The sequence below is a fragment of the Arvicola amphibius genome, chromosome 3 (genome assembly GCF_903992535.2).
Source record: "Arvicola amphibius chromosome 3, mArvAmp1.2, whole genome shotgun sequence".
Lineage (NCBI taxonomy): Eukaryota > Metazoa > Chordata > Mammalia > Rodentia > Cricetidae > Arvicola > Arvicola amphibius.
In genome coordinates this window covers 68,309,184-68,324,041 of record NC_052049.1, presented here as the reverse complement: position 1 = coordinate 68,324,041, position 14,858 = coordinate 68,309,184, and the positions used below count along the sequence as shown (strand labels likewise).

Genomic DNA, 14,858 nt, shown 5'->3' with positions numbered 1-14,858 from the left:
TCTGTGTTAAAAAAGACGCTTCTGTGATGAGAGTTGGGAATTCCAATGATCTAAAGGTATAGCAGTATGCTACTAAGATTCATTTTATTGCTGTGTTCCTTTTGCAAAATAACAGCCACAGATTTCCCCTATTAATCATGTTATTAGGGTGCTATAAATGTTTTCAGAATGTTTTTCTTTAGTTACATGTTTGTTTAGTCTTTTTTTTCTAACTTGGAAGTGTCTAACTTGGAAGCCCAGGCTGATCTTTCACTCACTGCCCCTCAAAGTTTGGATTACAGGCAGGAACCACTGTACCTAGCATGTGATAGCTGTATTATAATAATAAAAGCAGACAGACTATTTATCTTTGAATATATTAGGCCAAATTATCTTTTGGATTTGGCTTGCAGAGATAGCTCAGTGCTTAAGAAGAGTACTGACTGCTCTTCCGGAGGACTCAGTGGGATCCCCACTACCCTCACAGTGGTACACAATGTTCATAGATCCAGCTCCAGGGGATTTGGTGGGATTCCCCACTACCCTCACAGTGGTACACAATGTCCATAGATCCAGCTCCAGGGGATCTGGTTCCTGCTTTTGACTTCATTATGCATATGGTACACAAATATACATGAATACACAAGAAATAAAAATAAAGCTTAAAGATATCTTATGGGTTCAATAGATTCTGGTAAAAAGATGCCATATCATGCTAGGCTGGGGAGTGGAACTCTAAGAGTTCATGACCTTTCTGTTGAGGCATGGCATGGGCCAAGGTCAATACTGTCTTTTTGTTGAGTGCTGGCATAGCTCTAGGTCACTATACATATTTTCTTTCATCTGGAAAGACTTTTTTGATGGGGTATATAATTGAGAATATTTTTAAAAATTTAAAAAAATCTAACTGCAATTTGTGGGGAATCTTTGTACTTTAAGAAATGTTCTACACTGATTAAATTTTCCTCATATTGCTCCAACAGATAGAAGAAAAAGCCTCTGAAATATGATACTCTTTGCCATGTTTTTAAGGATTATTTAACATATCTATGCTCTTTTTATTTTATTAATTTTTAACACTACTATAATTTCAACAGCATATTTGTGTACTCATTTTTCTTCAGTTCTTAGTGACTTAATTTTAGTCCAAGTTGAAATTTGTTTTATATATATATATATATATATATATATATATATATATATTCATTGAACCAGCCTGTATACTATTTGTTTCTGCAACCACAGAATTTGTCGTTGGATGAAAGAATTAGAATTTTATTCAATAAATGTTGGCTGGATAGTTCCTAGAGAAGAATCAATTACCATTTTTCAGTTAAGTGGACACAGTAATAAGTGAACTCCCATGACTTGTTATGCCCATAGATTAGAGCTTCTCTCAGGCCTCATTTGAGAAGGTTCTCTCTGGAGTAGATGCTGATGAACACACCACAATCAGTCAACATGCAGAGAATAAGAGGCTGTGGAGTGCTTAGGTCTAGATGAAATTTCTACATCACTCCTTATCTGCAAGGCTGAGAGAGTATCTCAGAAGATAGGGCAGAAAGAGCCAGAGCTTGTAGTTGCTATAGTGAAACAGCATTTTCTGGCTGTGGCAGTACAGTTGCGCACATGACCTCACAGTGACTAGGGCTTCAGACACAAGACCAAGCAGTCAAAATCCCAGTGTGAGTGAGGGAGAGACTCATGAAGTCCCACCCTTAGCTGAGGAGCTATTTGCAATTGTTGGCTGCCCAGGGAGGAAGAATCAGTTTTCTTCAAGGATGAGTGGCTTTGAAACACTGCCCGTGTTTCAGTAGACGGTTCCATAGCCATGCTCATAGAGGTAGCACTACATGGAGTCGGTGGGTATAAAATAAAAAGATCATATAAAGCTTGGAGTGAAAAGTGAAGAGGATAGAAAAGGAATGGCAGGTGGGGGATGGTAAATTTGATCCAAATGTATTATATGAATATATGAATATTAAAAAAATCAAGAATTATAAGACTATGTTTTGATATCCACTTTGATTTTTACTTTTTTGAATAAAACATTTCAGATGATAGTTTGGGACAATAAAAATCATAGATTTCATGCCATGTTTCCTGAGTATTGTATGATATTTTATGTCTTTATCTCGTTTTTAATTTTTCTCATTATTTTAAAAATATTTTGGGTAGAGGTGGTACACCCCTTTAATCAACACACTTGGGAGGCAGTGACAGGTAGATCCCTGTGAGTTCAAGGTCAGCTTGGTCTACAAAATGAGTTCCAGGATAGCCAGGACTGTTACACAGAGAAAACACAATGATGCATTTATTTATAAAAAACAAATTAATAATTTTTATAAATTATAAATTAAAAAATAAAATTAACATTAATAATAATTTAGAAAATCAGGAACCTATTTTTTTGCTAACCTAAACAACAGGCTTCTTATGCTGGTTAGGTTAGCAAGAAACAGGTTCCTGTTTTTCTAATATATAGCCAACAATTTATTTAATTTAAAGTTAAGCTCACTATAAAAGTCAGATTGGCTTTTATAAACACTTAAAAAATCACTGTGTCTGGTCTTAAAAACACATAAGCTTTGATACTATTGTGGAACTTTTAAAGAATTAAGTTCTTTAGCTCATCACTTTATTAGATAATATTAAAATCATATTTAGCTCTCTTAAAAGAACGACACTTGGATTTACCCAAGTGTAGATAGCTGCCTTAGATTTTAAAAGGTTGACAAAAATACTAACACTTTCCCTATAATACTTACAGCCTTTCTTAGCCTGTGTTATTTTTTCTTTCTAAAAATGTAGTTATATAAGTCTAGGAGAATAACTTCAGGAATCATTTCATTGATTTCTTTTGAGAGGCTTCCTCCAGCAGCAGAGACACATAAGCAGACACTGTGTGGACAGAAGGTTTAAATTGGAGGTCTCCATTAGGTCCCTTGTCTTGGAGGTTGGGGAACCCTGTGGCAGAGAGAGAAGAAAGATTATAGGAGTCAGAGGAGATGGAGGGCACCAGAAGGACATGGCCTACTGAACCAAGTAAGCAGGCCTTTCATGGGCTCACAGAGACCTTGGCACACACAAGGTCTGCACAGGTCTGCACCAGGTCCTCTGCATATATGTTGTGGCTGTTAGCTTGATGTTTTTTGTGGGACTCCTACCAGTGGGAGCAGGTATGCCTCTAGCTCTATCTCCTGCTCTTGGGATTTTTTTTTCTCCTCACACAACATTGATATGTGGGTGTTTGCCTTGTCTTATTGTGTCCTGTTTGGTCATGTTTGGGTGGTGTCTGCTGGAGGCCTCTCTTTTCTGAAAGGAAGTGGAGGGAGAGTGGATCTGGAGGAGAGGGGAGATGTATGTGGTGGAGCTGGCAGGAGTGGAGAGAGGGGAAACTGTGGTGGGATGTATTGTATGAGAGAAGAATCTATTTTTAATTGAAAAAAGGAAGAACAGAAAAAATATAGATATATATAAATCTTTCAATTTTCAAGTTTTGTGATTAGTGTAGAAGAATAATTTATATCTTGATCAATGTGCTTTCATAATATCATAAGATTCACTTGAATTTTGATAATCTATTGAGTTTTTTGTTTGTATATTTCTGAACTTAAAATTTAGAATTCTCTTTTAAAATTAGCTATTATTGTTGCTGCAGTGTTGGGACCCATTCCTGGTGGCCTGTGTATACTAATCAAGGGCTCTACCACTGAGCTACAGTTCCAACCATTGTTAATTTTTCAGATGTATATTTTCTAAGACTTACATTCACAAAGAGACAAATGAACACATCAATATACCTGGTAGAAATTTAAAGTAGATTTAGCCATATTACAGGATTCTGATGCCATTTTGAATTGTGAGGGTAGCTCTGGTGATCTGATAGAATGGAGGTGGTTCTATGGACCACTGAAAGCACTACAAGTAATGAGCCTGTGCTAAAGCCCAAAGTCACTAAGATCCTGTTGCTATTTCAGTCCTAACATTAGGTGTAATGTGTTTGGAGGAGTTACTTAAAAATTGTGAAAGACTTGTATAGTTCTACTGAGGAACTAGACAAAGGCAATGTTTTTATATACTGTATGATAGCAACATGTACCTATTACTCCAGAACTCTGGAGGCTAAGGCAGGAGGACTGTTGAGTCCAAGCCCATGGTGGATTACGTAGTGAGAACTAACTAAAACAAACTGTGTAGTGACATAGGTTCATCACAGGGTATTTTCCTGGAAGACTTATATCCCTGGGTTTGAACCTCAAAACCACAAAACTCACCACCAACTCTCTCTACCTTAATTTATGAATTTTCCTTTTCTATAAATAAAGCATTATTGCATCACCATTTTATGCAAGGCACATTTCATATGTCTTTTAATTTAATTTATTTTAATGTAAAATGAAGACTTTCTATTTTTGCTGGTAAAGAGCTTGGGAGCCGGTGAGATGGTTCAGGCATTCGGAGTATGACCTACTCTTGCAGAGGACCTGACTTTGGTTTCCATCCACAAAAGGTGCTTGACAGTCACTTGTAACTTCAACTATAGGGAATCCAATACACTTTCCTTTCATTTATAGGCACCAACATTTAAGGGCATCCTTCCCCGTATACACATAATTAAAAATAAATCTCAGAAAAATAATTTGAGGCTTAGTTATTAATTTGCCCAAGTTGAAGAAATAATAACTACAACATGGATTTCAGATAAAATAGGTATTAATCTGGAACCTATTTCTGGTTGATGATATCCTTGTTTTTGTAAAATAGTTTACTATGTTATCTTTTTTATTTTAAAATTTTTTTTTATTGATTCTTTGTTTGTAGATGAAAGTTTCTGTCCCACCTGATTCTGTAGCCATTCAATCCCAAAGAAACACAAAGAGGCTTATATTGATTATAATTGTTTGGCCTATTAGCTCTGGCTTATTATTAACTAGCTCCTACAATTTAAATTATCCCATAATTTTTGTCCATGTTTAGCCACATGGCTTGGCATGTTTTCTCAGTAAGGCATTCCCATCTTGCTTCCTTTGCATCTGACTGGTGACTGTGTCTCTGCTTTTCCCCTTCCCAGAATTCTCTTAGCCCAATCATCCCACCTATACTTCCTGCCTGGCTCCTGGTCAGTCAGCATTTTATTAAACTGAGTGACATTTTTTGCAGTGTTCAAGAGCATTATCCCATAGAATTTGTGAATTTCACATTATGCATCCTGATCCTACTCATCTTCCCATCCTCTCACATCTGTCCTTTGCAGTCTTCCCCAAAACAAAACAAAATTTGAAAGAGCAACCATGCCCCTCACCAGCTGCAACACACAGCAGAGTGGGTCCTATACCTCACCTGGGCAGTGTACTAGAGCTGACCCTGTTAGAGGAGATGCAAATGAACCAACCCTGAGGACAGGAGAGCAGGATGGAAGGAGAGATGATCCCTTCCCCATCATATGCCCCATACAGCAACCAGGAGAACAGGACCTGCACCTTGCCTGGGACAAAAGGTAGAGATGGCCCTGATGACGAGGGTGCAGGTGAACCGGACCTGAGGGCAGGAGAATGGGAGAACTGGCCCTACTCCTTGCTGCCTGCTGCACTGGGTGAGCTAGCCAGGGTAATACTGGAGAGCACAACCAGATGGTGATGATGAGGAAAAGCTGGAGGGCTGGTCAACCCAGCTACCATCCAGGACCAGATCCAGGGCCAGGAGTTGGCACACCCCAATATTCACCAAACCTGTGAACTGTAGGATCTCCACGACACAGGACAACAACAGGATTATCAATAAATATTGCAATAGAAGCTAGAAACCTTGAACCAGACCAGTGACTCATACAAGTAAACATGTATGGACTAAAAGTATACTGTGTGACTCACTGGGCCATACTTCTTTCAGAGGATTTTCTGTTTTTTTTTTTTTTGTTTGTTTGTTTGGTTTTTGATCATTCTTTTAAATTTTGTTTTGGGAAGAGATTATAAGGATAGAGAGCTGATACAAAGGAACTGGGCGATGAGTGGGATCAGGGTGTATAATGTGAAATTCCCCAACCAACCTAACCAAAAAAAAAAAAAAAAAAAAGAAACCCAATTTGTGTTGCCCTTGTACTCACTGGAGCATGGCCATACTCCCAAGGGCTATCCCCTTAAAGAAAACTGAGTCCTTCCATACCCTCACCCCTGCCAGAAGTTATCTACTGTGAAGAGCTCTGCTTCATGATTCCTGTCACAATTTTTAATAGTTCTCTTCAATGGCTTCCTATCCAGACTGTGTGTGTGTGTGTGTGTGTGTGTGTGTGTGTGTGTGTAGGAGGTGGGAAGGGTAAGGGAGAGTGGCTGACACAGAAGCTGTCTATGTCTCTCATTCTCAACTGTGAGTCATCAACACCACTGCAAAAAAAGCTTCCTTGCCCTTCATAGTCAGTGGCAGCACAGATCATGGACTTCCACATGGTTTCTGGTGACGTCATGGGCCATAGACATCCACATGTCCTCCTGCATTAGCTTGGATCAAGGACTTTATCGAGGTCTCTGGTGTCCGTATAACCACAGACATCAGCACGACCCTTGTCTGCAGGATGGACCATAGGCATCCACAAGAACCTTGGGCATTAATAGAGCCTGGGGTGGCTGCCCAGACCGCAGACACCAGAAAGTCCCCTGGCTGTAACACAGATCACAGATACGAACATGGCCTTTGGGGACAGCATGAACCATGGGGTTCTTTTGAGGAGGCCTAAACCAGAGGATGAGCCATACTCCATCTTGGACATCTTTTTGCTGCTCAGAGCCAGGGCGATCATACAGCTGGGCATGTGTTTGGGTCAGAGCCTGCAAGAGCTCCAGGCTGCTGGGTACCACCCTGTCTTCCCTACTTGGCAATGAGATGTCCCCTCGTCCACTGCAGCCTCTCCCACACCTGTCACCATTGTGTGTGTAGTCCCACATCTCTCCACTGCACACATGCTGCTCCATTCCTCCATTTTTCCTTCTCCATTGCATGTTTGTTTGTCCGAGTGGCATTGCAAACTGCAGTGTGTCACATAGTATATATATGAAAAGCTTTATATGCAAATTTTTGTTGCAACAAGCCATTGGTCTGGTTCAAGGTTTCTGGTTTCTGGGTTTTTTGTTTTTTTGTTTTTTCGAGACAGGGTTTCCCTGTAGTTTCTAGAGCCTGTCCTGGAACTAGCTATTGTAGACCAAGCTGGCCTAGAACTCAGAGATCCACCTGCCTCTGCCTCCCGTGTGCTGGGATTAAAGGCGTGCGCCACCTCCGCCTGGCTCAGTTTCTGGTTTCTGAAGTACCTCAAATACTGGATCATTGCTGAAATTTATCTTGGATATCCTGCTGTTGTCCAGAGTCAAGGCGATGTTGTAGATGGGCACAGTGTTCCTGGCAGGTTCTGTGTGAGCTGTGGGATACTGCACACCTCTTTGCCCTCCTTGTGTAGCCATAGTGGATGGCAGGCCCTGTTCAGCAATGACATGTTTCTGAGGGAGCTCAGGCTACCACACTCTACCCTGTCCTTGGTGCCCACCTCCCGAGTCTCAACATGCATGGCTGTTGAGCTTGTAGGCTGTAGGCAGTGCTGCTGGCCCATGCTTTCTGCCTCCCAGCAGGGTAAGCAAAGGTTGCAGTCACAGAGATTTCACGCTGGGAGCTGCTCAGTGAGCCTAGAGTGGGCCCTATTCGGTAATGCTATGTTCTTGGTCCACCATGTCTGTGCTCTCCCATATTGCTCCCATACCGTTCGCTGCTGTCTACCATCTTTCTTTCCAGTTTTGCAAGTCTACTTTTTAAAAGCATCTTCTTATCAGACCTACCTTTTCATAGTTGTTCCAGAGGTACTGTGGGCTCTTCAGATTCCTTCTCAGAGCAGGGCAGTGCTCTGGCTCCTCAATGGCAGCTCACAGCTGATGGTGAGGGCTGGAGAGTTGGTTTGATGGTCGCATCTCTCATCTGTGCATGGTGTCCTACATGGCCACTGCAGGTCATTTGCTGTGGCCTGATGTGGATTCTCTTCAATAACTTTAAGAGCAGCAGTGGTGTCTCCAGGGTAAAGGGGGAGTGGTGGTGGCCTAAGTTTCCTGGCGTCTGGAGGACTGGCCCTACTAGGTAATGACATAGTCCCTTTTCCGCTGCAGCCAGGCTCCCATACCTGTCAAGGCCCTTGAGCCTCTAGTTCTGCTTCTCTTCACTACCAGCACCACTCTATTCTGCCTGCCTAAGTTTTTCATTTCTAGTTTTCTATCTTGACTTTCAGAAAGTAAAAGCATAGTTTGGCCTAGAAAATATATTATGTTTTCCATGCTGCTAAAGTCACATAGATTTCATGAGCTAAACAACAGCGATTATTTTTGTCCTCAGTACTGAAGGATAGAAATACAGGGTCAGCTTGCATTCCCACCAGCAATGCAGAAGTGTTCCCTTTCCCCCATAACCTCTCCAGCATAAGTTGTCATCAGTGTTTTTGATCTTGGTCAATCTTACAGTGGAAGATGGAATCTCAGAGTTGTTTTGATTTGCATTTATCTTATGACTAAGGATGTTGAACATTTCCTTAGGTGTCTTTCAGCCATTTTAGATTCATCTGTTGAGAGTTCTCTGTTTCTGTCTGTACTCCATTTTTTATTGGATTATATATTCTTTTGATGACCAATTTCCTGATGATGACCAATGTCTTGAGTTCTTTGTATATTTTGGAGATCAGACCTCTGTCTGATGTGGTGTTAGTGAAGGCTAACCCATTCTGTAGGCTGTCGTTTTGTCTTGTTAACCATGTCCCTTGCTTTACAGAAGCTTTTCAGTTTCAGGAGGTCCCATTAATTAGTTGTTTCTCTCAGTGTCAGTGTGATGATTTCTCAGAAACTAGGAAACAACCTTCCTCAAGACCCAGTAATACCACTTTTAGGTATATATCCAAAAGATACTCAATCGTGCCACAAGGACATGTGCTCAACTATGTTTATAGCAGCATTGTTTGTCATAGCCAGAACCTGAAAACAACCTAAATGCCCTTCGACTGAAGAATGGATAAGGAAAATGTGGTACATTTACACAATGGAGTCCTACATAGCAGAAAAAAATAATGACATCTTGAATTTTGCAGGCAAATGGATGGAGCTAGAAAACATCATTTTGAGTGAGGTGGCCCAGACCCAGAAAGACAATTATCACATGTACTCACTCTTAAATGGTTTTTTAAACATAAAGCAAAGAAAACCAGCCTACAAACCACAATGCCAGAGAACCTAGACAACAATGAGGATCCTGAGAGAGACAGACATCGATCTAATCTACATGGGAAGTAGAAAAAGACAAGATGTCCTGAGTAAATTGGGAGCATGGGGACCTTGGGAGAAGGTTGAAAGGGAGGGGAGAAGCAGGGAGGGGAGCAGAGCAGAGAAAAATGTAGAGCTCAATAAAAATCAATAAAAAAAGAAATACAGGGTCAGGGTGTCAGTTGATTGGCTTATTCTAAAGCTGCCACAGAGACTCTTTTCTTGGCTTTGTTTCTTCCTGGAGGCTGTTTGGGAAGCTTTGGTACTTTTGGCTTGTAGATGTGTTACTTTGGTCTCTGCCTTCATCTTCACACGCTTTCCCTTCATGTACATGTTTGCCTCTGTGTCCATATTTCCTTATTTATAAACATCTAAGTGTTATTAGAATAGAAGCCACTCTTACAACTTCATTGGAATTTGATCATTTGCAAAGACTCTATTTCCAGTTAAGGGCACGTTCACAGGAACTAGAGGTTAGGGCAGCATCATCTTTTGAGAGGATAAAATTCAATTCATTAACAGTGTGTAATATTTATGAGACGGTACCCTTGAAAATTCATTGGTAGTGGTTTTATATGTAAGTTTGAAGTTTGTCAAAACATTGATATAATTATATGAGTGTGTGCCAATTGATGAATCACATATGAATATTTGTTCTGGAGACAGGACTTGAATGTTCTTAGAAAAACTCTATACACACGTAATTTAAAAGAAGATTTTTCCACTTTGACTGACAATTTCCTCAGGAGCCATAGACTAACAAAAACCCATCATCAGGTATGAGAATCTCTCTTTTGAATTGTTGGCCACTGTTGTCAAAGAGATTCCCAAAACATTATAAGTCATTATATTTGCCTTTGTGTATCCCCCAAAGGCAGAAAATAAGTTCCTATTGTTGAACACATCAAACATATCAGACACAGAACCAGAGGAGCCAAGCTGCTTGCAACCTGAAAGTCCCTTCCATGAAGACTAGCTTGCATGGTATCTGAAAGTGTCTCACATTTCCAGAGGAGGAGAGCAAACAACAGTCCTGTCTGCACTCAGCTATGATACTTATAAACTGTAACAATGACCAGAGTTGCATGCTAATGCTAAGTGTAGAGTAGTAGCATGTATTCCTTGTTGGTGATCAAAGGTCTCTAATTGGACTGAAGGCCCACTCAACAAGAGGGAAACCGAGGCAACTACTCAGGGCTAGGGAAATCAGGTGTCTTGGAGGAGAGTTTACAACTGCCACTTTTCTAAACTAGGACAGTCCCTAACTACATTCTAACTATTTCTCCTCATACCCATAGTAAGTATAGTTCTTACCCCATGTCAAGGAAACTTCTCTTTGCAACATATGGAGACCATTACAGAAAATCACAAAGCAAACAAAATACAGAGTTGTGGCGCTTAGACTCAATACATACACAATGAAATTATTACATTTAGTATTTGTATCATGTCTTTAACCAGAAAAAGCATGACACATACCTCAAAGATAGACGTTATTAATATTTCTGAATCATCATATAATACTTGTCAAGTTCTTGACACATTTTTCATTGAAGATTATACTACACACAATTTTCTAAAATAAGTTATATTCCATAGTACTCTAAATATAACTCTCTGAACTTAATATCCATTGGGTCATTAACCTGATGGTCATTGGTGGTGAGTTGTGTCACTGTATCTCCAAGCATCATTAGGTTGAGCTAGTCTTGTCTTGTGGGACTGAGTTCTTTGCCATCTGTCTTGTCCCTCTTACTTCCAGGCCGCTGTCCGACATTTTCAGTGATCACCTTGTTCTCCCAGCTTAACTTCTCTTTGAGGACAGAGGTCTAGCTTTTTGGTCTATTGCGCACTTCCGCAATCCTTCTCATGTCTTTCTCATCCCATCTTCTACTTTCCCAAAGGTAACGTGACATTTTCAGATACTGTGTAGTCTTTTTCACTGCCACACCTTTTGCTTCTTCCTCCACCAAGAAGGCCTTTTGGCGCACTTGATTCCAGCTAGTACTTTCTTTCTTTCTTTTTCTTTTGTACTTTCTTAGTATTTGTCTCAAGTGATATTTTCCCTCTGAAGATTTGTAGGTCAGATTTTCTTTCTTGTAGTATCTGTAGTATTATGTATAAAACTTGTCTTGGAATTGATTATATGATGATATAGTATCCTGTTTTCATATTTTTGTTCTTACTGGACTTTAAAAAAATAACATGTTTAATTTGTTCTTTGAGAATTTAATGCAAACATGGATACAATATATTTTGATCTTATAGACTCTTTTGTTTAGTGTTCTTCCAGATATTGTAGAAATTGGAACCAAATGAAGAACTGTCTTCAAAGTTTGCAGCCTAGTAGCGGACTCCCAGTTTTTATGACCTGGAGGATGGTGGAGAAGGCATTAAAAAGACTTCATTGATAAAGAGAAGAGAACTGGAGAACTTTTAAACATGCAACTGTTACTGCACATATTTTTACAGTGCTTTAATGCTAACAGAGTTGATTTCTTTACAGGTGGCAATGGATTTGCATCACCGTCAAGAGAAACCCCAGACTTGATCTGTGGTCATTGTTATCTTCTAGTATGACACTCTGCTTTCCCCTGGAACTCTTCCTGCACAACCTAAGAAGCTTGGCTGTAATTTGGCCTTTCATTTTTGTAAGTAGCTATATATAGCTGAGAAATTTTTTTCAAACTACATTTTAAAATTAATTTTTAAGTTATATATTTTAAAGCTATGGGTTCTCCTAAGACTCACAGGTGTCACTCTTTTGACCAAAGGCATGTCTTTTAAATGTTCTCCCACATGGTTACATTAGTAAAATATATACAATATGTTTGTCTACTACAAATAACAACTATTTCAAAGTCTTAAGAACATATAAATTCAGTTCCTGTAAGAGTATATTTGATTTCACTTGTGCTAATGACAGACTTGGGATTTGTTCATCTGATTTTTTCAAAGTTTTTTTTGAGACAAATCTTTCAGTAATATCTGTACTGCTACTCTTCCGAAGTTGTCCAGCAAACCCTCTTGTTCACAGAATTCTCAACAGTACTATGATTTTAGCACCAGGATTTCGAGTTGTATTTGTTAACTGCTTCATAAGGATTTTTAAAAATAGTTTTCACTCGAATATATTATCCTTTTTTGTAATATAGAGGCATAACATTAATTTTACTTGCAATGTTTTTCAATAATGTCTAATTCTCTCCCCAACCCCTATGAAACAGAGTCAACTAGAAACTGGTAATATTCAATTTCAAGAATTGGTAGGAGCACTTTATAACACAACTTCTGTATTAAGCAGAATAAATACAGTAGAAAAATTAAAGTATTTTTTCTTCATAAAAAGTTGTGATATTTTTTCAGAATTCTGGGAAATGTCTAAGTAATTTTGGCTACAGTCATATTGCATTTAATGCTATTGAGAATATTGCTAACATTAACAAAAATTTTCTGTAATTTTCCCAGTTATTGCTACTGGTGATGAGGGATGTGAAGTTGGCATGCATCCATGTTTTGAGCAAGATTCTATGTGTCAGAGCCAATCTTTCTTTTTAAGGCAGCTGATAACATTTTCAGATGGGGGTAGAGGTCAGGGTTGATTATTCCATATCTGTATCAATGATATCTTAGAGTATAACAAATGTTTCAGAACAAACACAACTGTAAATATTTATTTTTTAGACAAATTTTAAATATTTCTGTTATTTTTTAGTTTATTAGACTATAATAGTTTGGAACCAAAGGTGACTTTTATTCTATAGTAATTATTTTGTCTTTTTTTCTGTGACATTGGCAATGCTCATCTTACAGATAACAGGCTGCTGTTGAGAAAGGAGCTTTGACAATAGAAGTAACCACCTAGCAGGTCCATTTCTACTGTGGAAAGCAGCTGGAAAATCATCCCTATGGATGGTGAGTCAGAACCACATTCATCCATCAGAAATGCTATAACTATTACTCTGTTCTGTGCACTGTTGGAATGTTGATGTATGATGCTTCATCAGTTGAGTGTAAGCAATCAAAGTAAGAATAAAAAAAGAAGTGGGGCCTAGGCAGGTGCCCAGTGGGTAAACCGAGACTATTTGTGGCACAGACCTGAGATGTCACAGGAAGCCAGATGTGGTGATGTGTCTGGAAACACAGTACTGATATTGGATGAGGACTCACTGGTCAGTGACTAGTCAAAATGGGGAGCCTCAGGTTCACTAAGAGAACCTATCTCTTAGTAAGGTAAAGCGTTGGAATGGTGACAAAGTGGTTAAGAGCACTGACATTTCCCAGAAAACACAGGTTCAACAACTGCCTGTAGCTCTGATCCCAGGGGATCTAATGCCTTCTTCTGACATCTATGGACATTACACATACATTGTGCAAAGACATATTCAGGCAAATACTCAGACACATATAGATAAATAAAATCACAGAAAATTTGAGAAGAAATTAGATGGAGTGTGACTGAGGACTGCTTATTAACCTTTGGACCTTGCAAAATGGGTTCTACACACCACACACACACACACGTATATACATATGTATTATTTTTTGTTGTTGTTTGTTTTTCTTTTTGTTCTGAGACAGGGTTTCTCTGTAGCCCTAGCTGTCCTGGAACTCATACTGCAGACCAGGCTGGCCTTGAACTCATAGAGATTCACCTGCCTCTGCCTCCTGTGTTCTGGGATTTAAGGCATGAGCCACACAAACTGGTCTAAATCCAAACTCTTAAATATAAATACAACCTGTTCAGTCTGTAGAATGCTATTTGTATTTATGTTTTCTGGGCTTCCCGTTTGGTGCGGATGACCAGTTGGAGTGCTCTCACTGGGCCAGACTATTTCTCCCATTTTCTGCATTCCTTAGTTACTTATAGTTCTTTGCCTACGCTGAGGCCTTGTGGTCTTCTGTCTAGTAGATCTACAGCTGTCCTCATTAAGCTCATGTTTAGATAATCATGTTAGTGATATTTTACGTGTGTAGCTTCTTGCACCAGTAGGAGATACAATCTCACAGCAAACTCTCTGATTGTGACTTTTACAATCTCTGGGCTTCCTTTTCTACGTGGTTCCCTGAGTCTTAGGTAAGGGAATTTTTCTATAGTTGCATCCATTAAGGTCTGCATTTGATTGGTTATGGTTTTCTGTAGTAGTCTTCATCTATTGAAAAGAAAAGTTTCATTTATGAGTGGTGATGACTACTTATCTGTGGATATAATTATAAACATTTATAATGTGGTGAGGGAGTATGCTGGGTTAGCAAAGTGGCAGTTATGACTGACTTCACTAGGTCTGGGGAGTTGGCTAGGTTCCCAGTACTAGGCATGGTTTACCTCTTGTTGAGTGGGTTGGAAGTCCAGTTAGAGAGCTGTTGGTCACCAACAGGGTAGGTTATTCTATCATTCTGATTATTTTTGTGGTTCATAGGCATCATGACTAGTTATGGGTAGGACTATTGGTTTCATGTCAGTTTCTGGCTGGAATTCTTTAAGCAGAACCTTCATGGTATCTCCTTTGTGTATTTAAGAGTACTCTTCAAGTAGTAGAACAAGTAGTTAATTCTCAAGTTTTCAAGAGGCTGAGATTAGAATTACGGGGAAAAAATTTA

General features: G+C 39.3%; 1 long non-coding RNA gene across 2 annotated transcripts in view; it reads left to right on the top strand.

Annotated features, from left to right (window-relative positions):
- LOC119809659 overlaps nucleotides 1-14,858 on the top strand; it is a 62,563-nt gene that overhangs the window by 20,541 nt on the left and 27,164 nt on the right. For both annotated transcript variants that reach the window (XR_005284664.1, XR_005284665.1), the window contains exons 2-3: nucleotides 11,764-11,908; nucleotides 13,071-13,172. This is a non-coding gene — a long non-coding RNA (uncharacterized LOC119809659). The remainder of the gene's footprint in view (nucleotides 1-11,763; nucleotides 11,909-13,070; nucleotides 13,173-14,858) is intronic.